At 48.8% G+C, this 15,280-nt stretch overlaps 1 protein-coding gene across 10 annotated transcripts in view; it reads left to right on the forward strand.

The window, feature by feature from the left end:
• The first annotated feature begins 1,257 nt into the window (after window positions 1-1,257).
• ADGRB1 (adhesion G protein-coupled receptor B1) overlaps window positions 1,258-15,280 on the forward strand; it is a 325,671-nt gene continuing 311,648 nt past the window's right edge. For 4 of the 10 annotated variants that reach the window (XM_068163182.1, XM_068163187.1, XM_068163188.1 and 1 more), the window contains exon 1: window positions 1,258-2,732. The gene's annotated coding sequence lies outside the window, so the exon portion shown is untranslated. The remainder of the gene's footprint in view (window positions 2,733-15,280) is intronic. The other 6 variants (XM_068163184.1, XM_068163185.1, XM_068163191.1 and 3 more) reach the window with 3 other exon arrangements.

Genomic DNA, 15,280 nt, shown 5'->3' on the forward strand with positions numbered 1-15,280 from the left:
CGGGGAGACTCAAAGGAGCAAGAAAGCCTTCTTGAAGGAAAACAAACCAGCCAAACAAACTCCCGAAAGGCTGGAGAGAGAAAGGCAGAGATTTCCATTCGGAGCATGCACAGTGCTAATCCAGCATAGCCGCCTGTCGGCTGAAAACAAGCATTTCAGGCCCCAGCTGCCCCTTTGCTCCAGTCGCTGCTTAACTGGAGATGTCACACGGATGCCTTTGGCCAGCAATGCTGCAGTGCTGGCTGGGGACAAGAAGATGCTGGTTTGCCGCTCTCCATCACAGCCAGGGCTTGCTGTTGAGCAACCCTGAATGAATAATTTTCTCCCTTTCCCCCCTCCTCCAGAAGTTTGGCTTGTGGTTTTTGTTTGTTTGGGGTTTTTTTGGGGTTTTGTTCTGGGGTGGTTTGTTGGGGGTTTTGTGGTTTTGGGTTTTTTTGCTTTTTTTTTTTTTTTTTTTTTTTTGGGGGGGGGGGGGGGGAGGGGGCACAGTAAAAGAAGTTTGGAGGTGTGGAAATGGGGCTAAAAGTCTGGATGAGGTGGAGGGACAGGAGTAAAGGGGAAAAGGCCAAGGGAAGGGGATGGGGGTGCTCCAGAAAGGCTGTGGGGAAAGGGGGTTCTCCTCACTCTCCTTGAGGCAAAGGAATAGAGGATAAAAGGAGCAGGTCTGTCCCCTGAACACCAGGTTACTCCACTGCTGGGGACATCTCTGAGCAGGGAGGGAAGCAGTTTTGTTGGAGAGAGGAGCTCTTTTCCACCTCATGGAGTAGAAAGGGTTATAGTCAAGGGGCAGGTCTTGAAGTCTAGCCGAATGCTGAAGTCCCGTGCTCTCCCTCCCTTCTCCAGCCTTATCTTTCTCCTCTCCACCTCCTCCCCTACCCTACCCCCCTCTTCCCTCCTCCCCGCTCTTCCTCTCTAAGCCCCCTCCGCCCCCCCACCCCCCCCACCCCCCCCCCCCCCTTATTTCTGCTCCGGAGGCTTCTCTTTACTGAGGGACTTTCCCTGGGCTGTAAATCCGGAGGCAGCACCTTTACCCCAAAGCTGCTGGGATGCAGCATGTACCTTTTACACCAGTGCATCTTCTCCTCCTCCATCTGCTCCGACTCTGCCTTCCCTCCCATCCCCCTGCCACCTTGGGGTGAGATATCACACCCCCCGCCCCCCTACTCCCCATATATGTGTGGGTTGATGGAGGAATGAGTTTGGGGAGGATGATGGGAACGAGGTTAAAAAAATAAACCACCAAAGGGTTAATGGTTTTTGCTGTCTCCTGCCTGGGCAAACCTGGTGCAAAGCCACCGCCAAACTGGGCTGTGCTGGAAGATCCAGCCCCTGTCCGACTGACAGGCTCTGGGGAAGGGGAATCTGCTGCCCCGGGGCTCTCCCACTACTCTGTCCCATCTCCCATCCCCTTTCCCAGCCTGTCAGCTCCGCGATGGGGGTGCGCTGAGTGAGCCCCAGCAGCTCCTTCGCCCTCCCAGCACCCAGGGAGCTGCGAGCCGCGTCCCTGCGCATCCCTCTTCGGGCGCCCGGCACCTCTCCGGCGCTGAACCCCCGCAGGTTTGGAGGGATTTTTTTAGGGGGGAGGTGGGGAAACAGACCCCTCGCCATCCCTACCACCACCATCCCGACTCCCTCTTCACCTCCTGGCTTTCCGCTTAGGGCTAAGCTGTCCCGGAGAGGCTGCGTTTGCCCAGCCACCAATGCACTCCGGCTTTCGCTGGCTCCTCTGCTCCATCCATCCATCCATCCATCCATCCATCCATCCATCCATCCATCCATCCATCCTCTCTTCCTATAGGCTAGTGGAGCATGCCCGGTGCCATAACGTGGCAGTTAGGGTCCTTGCCTATAGCTGCCTGTTTTGCCAAGCTCCGATCCGTGCGTGTGTATGTGTGTGTGCATTTTATCCCTCCCTCCCTCCCTCCCTCCCTCTCTCTCTCTCTCACTCTAATGTGTGATCTGGAAAGCTTATAAAAGCCTGATGTAATCCTTAATGCAGCCCCTGGCTACAAAGACTGGATCTAGTTTCACAGAGAGAGATTCAGAAGCAGAATTTACAACAGGGGAAAAAAAAAAAAAAGAAAGAAAGAAAGAAAGAAGGAAAGAAGAAAAAGAAAGGAAAAAGAAAAGAAAAAAAAAAAAAAGTGAGGGGGAGAAGAGAGAGAAAAACCGAAAAGCAGACGAGTGGATTTTAAACAAATATATCTTTCTGAAGAAGATCCTTCTTGCTCTTCACTGCTTGGAAAGCTACTCTGAACCCTGCTGTATATTGTTGGTGGTTTTTTGTTGTTTGTTTTGTTGTTGTTTTTTTTTAAAGGAGAAGACTTGATTGTCTGCTTGGATCTAATGATTTACTGGCTTTTAACTGCGTTTTTCCCCTCTCCTAAGGATTCCTCAAAACCTGGCTTAATTATTTTCAGCTTTTCTCTTCCACCTGCCTGTCTGCAGAGACACCAAAGGTTCTCCCTTCCTCTCCCTGCCCACCCCCATTTCTTTTAGGATTTCCCCCCCCCCCCCCCTTCTGCTTTATATATACATATATATATATGTGTATGTATATATAGATGTAGAGGCAAGAGTGGAGGGAGCAGAGGGAGAGCAAGCTCTGCCATCCTTTTGGACTTCACGCGCTGCCCAATGTGGGGCTGGTTACCCCTGGATATGTTGCTGGTTTCCATTTGGAATTTGACAAAGGGAAGAAGGAGGATATAAAACCTGGGGAGCTCTGCAAGGTAAGGGGCTCCTGGCCACTCTTCTTTTTTCCTAGGAGGGGAGGGAGAAGCTGGGAAGTGACTTCTCCAGGCTGCACTCTGCCTTGAGTGCAGTGGAGGGGATTTCTCTCCATCCTCAGGGGAAGCAGGGATGGGGGGTAAAGATCGGTATCCCCTCCTTTGCTTTTTACCCCTGGAAACAGCACCCTGAGGATATTTTCATCCCTTCCACTCTGCAATTTGGACCAACAGAGGTTAATTGCTCTTTGCTATGGCAAGTTTTAACTTTTGTGCATGCAGGTCCTGTGGGCAAACATCAAGTGATGGTGGTGAAAAATAATGATGTCTGCAGGAAGCAGAGGAGGGAAATGCATTCATGTCCTGGGGAAAGGAGCTGGGGACTCGGTTGTTTCTTGGGGGAGAAGGCAGCCAGGCAAGAGAAGAGAACTGGAGGATCACGATGGGAAAAGCTGCAGAGCCAGCTGGGGCTGAACTGCAAAGTGCTGTGAAGCCACGGTGCCTTCACAGGCAGCTCTGGGGTCCGGGACTCCTCAGCCTGCAATGTTGGCAAACAAAGTCTCAGAGGGTCTGGCAGTGTCCTGTCCTGGGCATGAATCTATCCCCTTCCCAGCTCCTTGTCTTCCTCCCTTTCCTTTAAGAGATTTTGGGGGGGATTTTGGCGTTTAGGTTGTGTTTTTTTTTTTGGGGGGTGGTGGTGGGAGGGGGATGTTCTTTTTGGCTTTGCTGCTTGTGTTGCACCTTTCTAGGGCTGGAGGCAATGGCTGGGGAGAAGGTGATGAGCTTCTAATGACCTCCCACCACCAATTAATGCCATTTATCAGCACTTTGTTTCACACTGTAGAAGGAAATTAGCCTTTAGCCTATGTGGAGCTCAGAGTATGGCACAGATAGACACACATACTGTTCCTGGAGCTGGGCTTCTTGGGGATGCTGGCACCCAGGCATGGCTTAGCCTGTCTTGGGGGGGGTTGGAAAGAGAAGGAGTCTCCATCAGGGATGCGTAATTACAAAGCATCTTGTTCTGAATCACCCTGTGTGGGAATGAATCGCAAAATTTGTCTCTCCCTCTTCCCCCACCCGCCCCCTTCCCTTTCACGGCCTGACATTCGCTGATGGAGGGTGGCTGTTGATGCATCTTCAGACTTTTGCAGAGAGGTGTTTCAGCCATCGCTCTGCCAAAGCTGGAGGGAAAAGAGGGCTGGAAAGGAGCAGGTAGAGGTTTCAAAGGGACTTTTCAACCTGGTTGTACCTCACTCCTGACTGACAGAAGGCATCTGTCCCCAGGAATTGAAGGCATGGGTTGCAGATAACTCTGCAAGATACCTTCAGTTGTGACTCACACTCCTGTCCCTGATCCTGCTCTGGCCAAGGAAACAATCCCTGTGAATCAGTTGTACAGAGACAAGGTGGTGGGGAGGGAAATATGAAGGCAAGGTCAAAAGGATGGAGGACAAAAAGACGCACACACCCCACACACCCACCACCCCTGATTCCACCCCTGACCATCCCATCTTTTGGAATTGGGGCTTTCCAAGACTCAGACTCAATTCGGTTCCAGCACTGGGTCTGGTGAGTGCCAGGGCCAGCTGATAGCTGATGGCTGAGGCAGTAGGAGGAGAGGAAGGGGGGACGGGGGGGGAGTAGGGGAGGGTTGCAAGGAGGAGAGAAGCTACTTTGACAGATGCCAAAAGCTGCCTGCATGGAAGAGCAAAAATTGCAACACCTCGAAAGCCAGTGCTCCCTGGGAAGGTGCCAGAGGGTGGGCAGGATGCACCTTCCTGGCCCTTTTACCTGTTGATTAGCTCTGCTCCCTTTCTCCTGACCATGGAAAGCCAAAGGGAAGGCAGGAAGGATGAGCCCCGGGCAGTCGATGGAGTTGAGTGGTGACCTCCGTGGCGTAGCAGGGAGGACTGTGTATTAATGATGATGACTCTGCTTTGGCTGGTGCTGAAATATCTGTATTATCTATTATCAGCTGGGAGACGAGGCTGGAGGCATCGCAGAGCTGGGATCTCATCCAAAGCCTGGGCTGCTAAAGGAAACAAACAGTTCCCCATGCATATTAAGTGGGTCCCTACTTAATTAATGACTCATTAACCTGGGTCCTGCAGTCCTTACTGTGCCCAGGACCTCGCTGGGGAAGAGGAGGGTTACAGGGTAGAGCAGGGGAGGTTTTTGGAGGGTGCTGAGGAATTGCACCAGCTCTCAGCCAAGTTGCACTGCCAGGGGACAGGGTGGCCACTGGTCTGAGCCAAGCAAAGGACAGGGGACAGGCAGAGGGCCAATCAGGCAGGTCAACATCCCTGGTAGGTCTCAGCAGCAGAAGAGGGACATGGGGAGTAGGGAGGTGCTGGTGGGGGCAGTCAGGGGGTAAATATGCTCTGTTCTGCGTGTTTGTGGGGTTAGGGTGCAGCATCGCTGCTTCATGGGAAGGTGAAGGGAAAGACTAGGCAGAAGCTGGTTTAGGGCAAGGCACTGACAGAGAATGAGCAGAGCACAGGCAGGAAGGAGCAGGGCACTGACAGGGAAGGATCAGGGCATGGACAGGAAAGTAGCAGGGCTCCTGGCCCTTCCATAGCATTCCTGATAGTGTTGCAGAGCCCCAGGTGGAAGGGTAGGGGCTTGGAGATCCCATAATTGATCAGTAAAGGCTGACAGGCTCAGGGAAGGACTGGCTAAACGAGGGTTGGTTTGCCATTAAGGAATGGTCTGTACTCCTATTACATGGGGAAAACTGAGGCAGGGGCAGTAGTCTAGATCCCATACCCGGGCTGAGATGAGAATGTGTGTGTGTGTAACACTCCTTAAGCCCAGCCACACTTCCAAGAAGCAACCAAAAGCCACATTCACAGCAAGGGGAAGCACACTGCCTCCCCCCCCCACACACTGTTCTGCCATGCCAAGGAGAGCTTCATTCTCCCCCCCCCCCCCACCCCCCCCCACCCCCCGCCCTGTGCCCGTCAGAGCCTCAGAAGTGGCCTGGGGCACACACAGAGCCCTTTTTCCCCCTCGAAGCACCCCACATTCTCATTTTCCACACATCCCAAACTTATCGACATCCCCGACACTCCCCCTTCATTTTTTTTCCCCCAGAGCATCAAGACCGTTCTCGCTGCAACCCCGACACGGGAAAGCTGTGAAAGGGGTGGAGGGTATCTCGAATCTAGTGTTGGGGTCCCTCTTTAACTCTCCCAGTCCCAGATGCTTTGGGTAGCTGGAAGGGAAGGGGTGCGGGGGGCAGCCGAGGCTTGCAGCAAACTGCGGGGAGGTGGCGCTCTCAGCCTGGTTATCGCCGCCAACCGCCCCCGGAGCGCACGGCTCGGTGCAACGATGCCCACCCCTCATCCCCCCGCCTCAAAAACACCCTCACACACAGCGAGGATCGCAAGAAGGGCTATTTGCCCTCCGCCCCCAGCACCCGAAATACATTGTCCATGGGGTTTATTCCCCATTCTGTGAGTATCACCATCCCACGGGCTTTTTGCCCTCCCCTTCAACATTTTTTTCCACTGTAGTCTCCCTCCTCTTCTCCCGCATTTTTTATCCTCCCCACTTCTCCATTTCAGCATCCTTGTGAAAACAGACACAATTTGGGCTGCCGTGGGCTCTCCCTGAAAGTGCAAGGGGAGTGTGCAGCCCCATGACCAGGGTCGGGAGAACAGCCCCCAGCCCCAAGGGCGCACTTGGCAAGGGGCTGCATTTGGCTCCTTGCTCCCTACAAGTGGGGAACAGGATGGCCAAAGACTCTGCTCTGTGAGTCAGTCCTGAGCGATGTCCACCACGGATCGTGCCCCTTCATTGCTAGTGAAATGGGGCAGGAAGATAAAGGAGGGGTTTCCCACGGTGTGGGTGCAGATGGCTTCCCCCCCCTTGTTTTTTGGAGAGGGAGAAGGAGAAGCAGTGTCATCATAGCTCCTAATTGTCCTTGCCTAGCTGTAGCACGCAGGAAATCCCCTGTCACCAATACCTGTTGCAGGGTATCTGCTCAGCTCATTAATTAGCTCCAGAAAACCTGGTCTGATAAACAAATGAGTCCAAGCTCTTCTCTGGGCCTGATCCTGGGCTTGCAGTATGCTGATTGCTACCTTTCTAGGATAGATGCAAAGAGAGAGGAGTATTTTCTTCAAGATGGATGACAGGCTCTCTCTGTAACCAGCTTGCCTCCTCCCCTTGGAGAAAATTCACATCACCAAGCAAGCTTATGAAGGGAGAGGAGCTGGCACCTGGCCTGGAGGTTTGCAGAAGATTGTCTTTCTCTGTGTCGCAGAACATGTTGGAATGGCTCGATGTGGCTGCAGAAAAAGCACAAGGGTCCCCAGCACACCCCAGCTCTCACCATGCACAGGGTGCTCCTATGTTCTTCCCATGATTGCTTCCCCTAATTCCCTGAGGTCTCCTTTTGCCTGGGTTTTGCAGAAGGTGTTGAGATGGAAGAGGGCAGGAAGGAGGTGTTTGGGCTTGGGTGAAACTGGACTAAGGTGTAGGTAACTTGATGATGGTGGTTGAAGTCCATCCATCCATTTGGGTGGAGTGGGAACTTGGGTGTCTGAAATGTGCGAAGAAAGGCTCTGGGACATACTTCACTCAGACAGGGTGTGGATAGGGTTCTTCTTCAAGTTGCCCAAGGAGGCTGCGGATGCCTTCTCCCTGGAAGTACTCAAGGCCAGGCTCTACAGCATCTTGAGCAATATGGTTCAGGGAAAGGTGTCCCTGACCATGGCAGGAGGGTTGAACTAGATAATCTTTATGATCCCATCCAACCCAAACCATTCTATGAAGGTTCTTTGCATCTCAGTTTCTTTGAACCATGTCTCTGCCAGGGAAGACAGTATTTGAGTGTCCTATCTGCACCAGAGAGGTTGGGAGCCCTACTGAGATGCACTCATTTGCTTTATATTCATAAGTGGCTCCCTCAGGTCCTCAATTCACAGAGAACCACCATGACAGAGAGCTGCAGTAACCCTTGCTTCTCCAAGGCAAGGCCACTACAAATGTCCTCCTGATCTTTAGCAAATGCCATCATTGTGATTTAGGAGGTTCTGTCTACCTTGGGACTCTTCTTAACACTCCTGCTGCCTGAAACATAATTCTTCCACAGCATCACCACCATCTCCAACCCAATACTGGTGGCATCTTATTGCGAGGTTAAGAAACCACCAACTGGAGGCCAAGTTTCTCTCTTGGAGAGCAATCTGATGCGCCAGCCCATGTGGAGAATGTCCATCCATTCCTTTTACACACACTCTGCGTGATGGTTAGCTTTTTAACATGGTTTGCAGTGTGCTGAGGCTACAAACACATTAGAAGAGAGAGAGAGAGAGAGAGAAGGAAAAGAGCAGTAAATCAAGTCCCTTCTGAATGTCCATTTGTCGTCATATTAGGGGCTGAGAAATTCCTCATGATGCCTCTCGGAGCGAGGGTTTTGTATTAGTGTGATTATGCTGAGATAATCTGTCATGTTGCTTCAGGAGGCTCCCAGGGAAAGGGCAAAAAAAAAGAAAAAAAAAAAAAGGATTAAATAAAAAAAAAAAGGGAAAGCTAATATAAAATCAGAGGGCTGCTAGATTGGTGACTCTGTCTCGCAGAGACACACATCACTGCCCCCTTTATGAAAATTTAAATTGGTTACCTCTGTCACAGAAAATGAGAGATTTGCTGATTTTCATTTGTCGGAGCGAATCACCCCCTGCCAATGTTATCAAAATTGAACTAGGGATGGGTTTCTACTTTCTTTTTCCCTACTCCTCCTGCATTCCCCCCCCCCCCCCCGAAATGTCCCTTCATAAAACATTGATCAAGGAGTGACTGGCTGATGATAAATGAGCTGTTGGAACTGCAGGCTCTGCCATGTCTAGCGTCTTGCCTCAGCCTTGGGACACGGAGGAATGGGGAAGGCAAATGGTATCTGGAGGAAGAATGAACAGAGACCTTGTAAGGTAATCTAAATTTTCTAGCATTTTGGAATATTTTGGGGGTAAAAAAATTGAAACAGATGATTGTAGCCTTATGTGGTACACTCTGTGTTAGCCTGAAGTGCATGTTTGAAGCATATAAAGTAGGGAAAAAAATCTTCCTTCTAGCGAGCATCACAGTTTCTAGGGAGGTGGTTTACTCCAGGTAGAGCTTCTGCTTGCTGACTTGATTTGACTTGAGAGAAGAATGGAAGAATCCTGCATATATTTAGAACACCATTTTGTGCATGCCATATGCATGCACCAGTATAATTGGCAACTCGTTCTGTGAACATCTAGTTTGGGTCAGGGGTAAGGCTTGTGCTACCTCATCCTATGATTTCAGCACTCCCACCTGCATGCTCACCTTGTCTCTTGCCTGATGCTAGTTTGGTTTTGCTAGATGGAGATGTTTCCTCAGTTTTTGAGCTCAGCAAAGTGCTTGCTGCTTGCAAAATGACTCTTTTATTCCTTTCCTCTGCCAGATATTAGGACTGTCCCATTCCTGGCAGAATTACCTATTCCATATTCATTGAGACTTATCATGGTTCTCTCTCTAAATGCTTTCAGGGCAGGGGTCATCACAATTTCCATGCTAGAATAGAGCTGGAAAAGCTTTGTCTCTGTCCCATCTGTGCTCCTGTCCTCTTGTTGACCTCTCAGCTGATCATTTAAGCCTACAGCTCCACAAGCCACTGAAAGTTTGTCCTGCCCAACACTAGCCCTTGTGGCTTGATTTCCAAAGATATTGTAGTGCAATCCTCACCAAGGAACAAGGGCATTGCAAGGCTGATATCATCCATTTCCAAACCACATGTCTCAGGCCAAGGGTTCAGGTCACAGTTAATTTAGACATTGGTCTTTCTGTACTTTGGTGTTTTCATCTGTAAAATGGGGATCCCTGACTTCCTCCTTCCCAACAGGGCTCTGTGCCAGCTGTTCAAATGGACTTGGTCAAACACTTCCTTTGGAATTCTGAGGTGAAAGGCATCAGACATGAATCGTTCCTCTTGTGTTTTGACTGTGAATGTATGTCCACCCTTCAACATTCCTCCTGAGTCACGTTTTATTGCCCATTCTCAATCCTTACTTTCTTGATGCCTTTTTACAACTGTCTGGAAGAATCTAAATCTCTTGTATCTACCTTGGGTTCCCTCTGGGTTAAAACCATGCTTTGCAAGGAGACTTTGTGTAACACTTCATCCTGCAGAATGGTCCTTGGTGCATTCCAGCCTACTTTGACATGCAACTACAACAAGCCTAGGGTAGGAGAGTGGTCTATATTCCATGTTGTTTAGCAGCAATCTAACAATGGCTATCTCCTCAAAACAAATATCTGCTGGTTCCTGCAAATGAAAGTCAATACACCTTCAGAAGGAAATTTGTCCCGATGGGGTCTTTTGTATTGAAAGCCCTGTTGGTAGATTTATTCATTGTGCAGGTTCCTTCCCTTAACAAGTCAGTTATTCATTGGCCATTGCTTGAGGGTGTGTGGAATTTATGGTCATAGTCCTGTAATCAGATATTTTGTTATAGAGGGCTTTGCCACTGTGGAAGGTTTGAATAAATCAGCATGCAGCAAAAATTGATCCTCTCACAATCTATTTCTAGACTCAGCTCCTGCTTTGAGAATATTTTTCCCCTTCTTGAACCATGCTGCTAAAGCCTTTGCATGTTCCTGCTCTGGTCAGCTCTACCCAAGCTTTGTTCTGACCACAGTGGAGGTACACACCATTGTGTATCTGGCATTTTCCAGGCAAAAACAAGAAGAGTTTTTCCTCTATCACCTGGCAAGCTGCTGGAAGTTGGAAAGGACCTCTTGAAAAGGCTTTAATCAAATGCCATTGGAGAAAGGGAAATTTGATTTTGAGTAGCTGCACTGATGCCTTAAGTACTAAAAGCTTGGCCTGCTAATCTCCACTTCTCTTATGCTCTTCTGCATTCTGGTCAGCCCTATTGAGCTGAAACAAGGGTTAAGTGCTGATGAAAAGCTCCTCCTCACCTTTGTGCATACACAGAAAGGAGCAAGAGTGAGCACCTCGGGTTTTTGAAGATTGGTGTAAGCTCACCATTATGCAGGTAATGGCAAAAGGCTTTGGTTCGTGTATGTGCTCCAAGAATATCTCTCTATAAAGGTGAAATCACAACAGAGCCTGATTTTTGTGGCAGAAATCAGGGATGGGAGGAGAGAAAAATCTCTGTAACCTAGCAGCTGTAGAGCTGCTGTCTGTTAAAGTCCTTGGTGATGTTAAATGTGTAAATGGCAGCAAATCTCCTCTCAGGGGGCAGGGCTGAACTCTCTTGGCACTTACACTTGGGATGGAGCTTGGAAGTGATGTGGTTGGTCACTGGTCTGACATGCTGCCTGCCTTGCAAACATTCCTGAGGCACAGCATTTGATGGATCTAGAGGTGGGTTTTGATTTAGGAAGTGTGCCTGACAAAGGACATTTTGTGCCTGAACTGCTCTGGTGAGTGCAGCCAGCCTAAAAGGGAGTAAGACTTTGAAGGACTTTGTGGATTATGTCTATGGAGCATGTGAGTAGTCAAACACATGGGAGTGCTGATGGGAAAGGGTCTCCCAGCTGACCACATTTCAGTAGAGGTAGCAGATGTGACACAGAACTACTTTCCAATCACCCATTTTAGCACTTGCAGGTCAGCCACGGGGACAAATGAAGGAATAGGTAGATAGTGAATGTGAATTTGCTGCATATTTTAACTGCCTGGAAAGACTTGACACAGTGTTATATGTTGTCTGTCCTGTGTGACTGCTGACTTCTGCCAGCTTGGGTTTTTCAGATATGTTAATAGGGATAGCGATGCTGTCAGGATTTCCAGATTGTCCAGATGGAGATGATTCTGCCACCAGCAGGAGAGCTGGTGACAGTCAGAAGCCCAGCAAGGCTGGGAGGGCAATGGGGAAGTCAGGAGAGATGCCAGCAAAACAGTAGTTAGCTGAGGGATCCAGTTAAGTATGATGCATGGAAATATCAAGAAGTATCACCTTATCTGTGAGAGTTAGCATGCTTGGAGATGCACCCAAGGCACCCCTTAGGGACTAGGCCACTGGGGGCAATGCTTGCAGGCATGCCACTGGAAGGGGAGGTGTTGGTAGCAAGGCCCCAGATGGGGTAATCTCAGCCCAGAGTCTGACCTTTTACCAAGACTGAGTGTGATGATAGGGTGGATTGGAGAAGGTGATTTCCAGAGGTCCTTTCCAACTTCAAGTATCTGTAATTCTGTGAAGATGGGACATGAGTACTGCAGATTCTGATGCTCCCATTGGACACAGCTGCCCTCAGAAGCTGCTCTTTGGTTTGTATATGGTGAGCAAGATATTTAAAAATGTGCTGGGAAAAGCATTGTAGACTGTCTTGCAGGACAAACCTCAGGATGGGTCTGTATGACAACAACTTTTGGGCGTAGTATCTCAAGAGGGAAGGAATCTGATGGGGACTGAGGTCCAAAGGCTGAGAGCTAAGGGCAGTGAGATGTATTGAGTGAGAGCAAAAGCTTATGTTACTGTGTGAGACAGCCTTCTGAGCTGGGCCAATACCCTGGTTTGATGTCCTGTTGACTTAATCCCACTCTTCTAGACAAATTTCCTTCTAGCAAGTCCATACTCCTTTGCCTTTCTGGAGTATTTCACTGATTGTTTGAGCTGGGATGTGGCCAGTGACAATACCACAATGTCTTTGATCAAAAATGTGCACACATCTTGCCCTTAAATGTGCATTTACTGAAACCTTGTTGTGAGTAGCTTCCTCTGTTGTCCTGGGAAAAACCAAGCATTAAGGCTTGTTCTGCAGCTGAAGGAGGAAGATCCTCTATCACAGCAGCTCCTTCTTCCTGGTTCTGTAGGGCTGATGGCTGGTGGCTCCATCTCTTGCTTAGTCTGACTTTTGACTGCTGCTTAGTATTTAAGGACTTCACAAAAGGACCTCTAAGGTCATCCAAGAGTGTGTGTGAGGATAACACCTTAGTGCTAACAGCATCAGGTCCAGTGTGGGATGTGGAGCTGAGGATGAGGAAGATGGCTGGTAAGGCTGGCTGTGATTCCTGCCAGCTCCCAGCATGTGCAAGGACTATTTGGTTTATTTTATATATATTTTTTTTTAACTGGAGTTCATCTGAAAAGGCTCAGGGGTCTGAAAAGGTTCAGAGAGCTGAAACGTCTTTCTCTCTTTGTCTTGAATAGGTCTCAAACATAATTACAAAGGAACTCACCACAATGGTTTGCATTTTGTGTGATGAGGGGAATGTGGGACAAAGCAGTGATTATTTTTTCCTCACCTTCTTTCTCTTGGTTGGATCTAAATAGGCCATGACTCTTCTCAGTCCTGGAGCTGGGTCACCAGGTTCTGCCTGTGAGGTGACAGTGTTGAGGAGTGATAGGAAAGCTGGTGCTAAATACAAGTGAACACACTGGGTGCTCCACGCACAGAAGCATACAATCACAGAATTGTAGGGTTTGGAAAGGACCTCTGGTGATCACCTAGTGCAACCCTCCTGCTAAGGCAGGTTCACCCAGATCAGTTTGCACAAGAATGTGTCCAGGTAGGCTTTGAAAGTCTCCAGAGGAGACACCACAGCATCTCTGAGCAGCCTGGTCAGTGATCTGTCACCCTCAAAGAAGTCTCTCCTTAACTTCAAGTGACACCTTCTGGATTCCATTTTGTGCCCCTTGTCCTATCATTGGGTACCACTCAGAAGAGCCCAGCCCCATCCTCGTGACCCCTTTAGATATTATATGTATTTTATAAGATCCCTTACCACTCTTCTCCTTTTCAGGCAAAAAAACCAAAAGCCATAAAGATGCTCACCTTTCATGTGGTCTCAAAGTCTCTCCATAACTTCCTGTGGCCCTAACCAGCAGTTATGAATAGCGAGGTACACAACACAAGATAGGGATGCAGTTATTAAAACCCCAGCTTCCCACCTCAAATTACAAGCCAAACGCTGTGTTTGTTTCCCATTTAATGCTGTCCCTCTGAGGTTTTCTTCTTGCACTAAGCCCTTTTGAAGTTTCTGTTGATTACAGAGCAGACAGCATAATCTCCCCATGGAAGTTATTTGTAGCTGGAGAGGAGGAGGCGTGGAAATAAATCAATCACCCTAGTGCAAATGCCAGAAGTGGGGTGGAGAATCAATGATGCTCAGCCATGGTTTCCACTCAGTGGCCCATCCTGCCACTCAAGATGTTCTTCTCTGAAAGGGTCCACCTGATTGCTGCAACTCCTTAGACAGTCAGAGAAGGAGTAGTTGGAAGAGGTGTTTAGCTGTGCAAATTGGCTTCTAGTCTGGAAGGTGACTTCGGTGGTGTAATTGTTCTGTCCAACTGCCAAGTCCTCATCAAATATTGGCTCTGTCTGCACCCTTATTTTCTCTGTTGTTGTGGGTATTCTCCTGTCTATTTCCTGGATCAACAGGGCAAGTCACTTAAAGCCATAGTGCTTTATTCCTTCCCAGATTACTGACCAATACTATCTGCTGTCCTTTAACCTTTCTTGATGAGCTTTTACATGCTTATGTCACTTGATCACCATTGGCTGTACAGCACTGACTGTGAGCATGGCCAGTGTAGAGCTCCTGAGCACAGAAGCAGCTGGTTGGTCTGTGGCTTGAATTAGGTAGAAAGTGAATGATTTCAGGAGTTCAGCATCAGGTGGTCTTGGGATATTGTTTCATCTCCAGCTCAGCCCTATCATGCTGTGAAGCTTCTGGACTATGAGTTTCTTTGCACCCTTCCCTAAGTGCTCTCAGACTCAGAAAAATTTGGCTTGGAGGTTCATGAGGTTGTAGAAGTTTGTCCTATTTTCTACAATGAGGTCCAGCTCTTAGCTGATGCCTCCTGATATAACTCTGGAAGAAACAATGAGGGTGGGAGAGCTCTATGCTGAAAAAAAGCTGGTATGCAAGCAGTTGAGTTTTCTCTGTGGAAACCCAAATGCAGTTTCAAACCATTAAGTTGTTTGTGTTTGTTGCGGGTTTGGGTTTTGTTATTATTGTTGTGTGGTTTGGGGTTTTTTGTGGTGTTTTGTTTGGTTGTGGTTTTTTTCTTCTTTGCTTTGGAGACAGTGACTCTTGGTAGTGAGTTTTGTCTTCTAGATGTGCTTGGCTTGACCCATTGAAGGTCATGGATGGCTGCAGTATTTGGTTTTGCTTTGAAGTGCTAACAGCACAAAGCCTGGCATTTTTTTCACCAATGTGATAGGCAGGAAGAACTGGGAGGTGAAGGACATCAACCCACAGGAGCCCAGTGCACCAGCTGCTGATTAATGGTTGTTTCCTTTTATTTCATAGAATCCATATCAGAGACTCCCAGAGTGGTTGAGGCTCAGTAAAACATCGACTATTCTTTCCCTTGAAGAAGAGAAGCTCTAACATTGGTAAACATTCAAGGTGAGAGAATAGTGAGGGAGCCTGGGTACCTATATGGTAGTGGCTTAGCAGTAGTGCTGGCACTGCAAGCTCTAGGTGGGTGGTTGGACTTGATGGTCTCAAAGGTCTCTTCCAACTTTGACAGTTCTATGACCCTATGACACTGTTGCTAGCACTGTGGTAACTGGTAGGGGCTCTGACTGAGGCTGAACAT

This window comes from Melanerpes formicivorus, unplaced genomic scaffold (assembly GCF_026170545.1).
Source record: "Melanerpes formicivorus ecotype bairdi unplaced genomic scaffold, bMelFor1.0.p_v2 SCAF_71, whole genome shotgun sequence".
Classification (NCBI taxonomy): domain Eukaryota; kingdom Metazoa; phylum Chordata; class Aves; order Piciformes; family Picidae; genus Melanerpes; species Melanerpes formicivorus.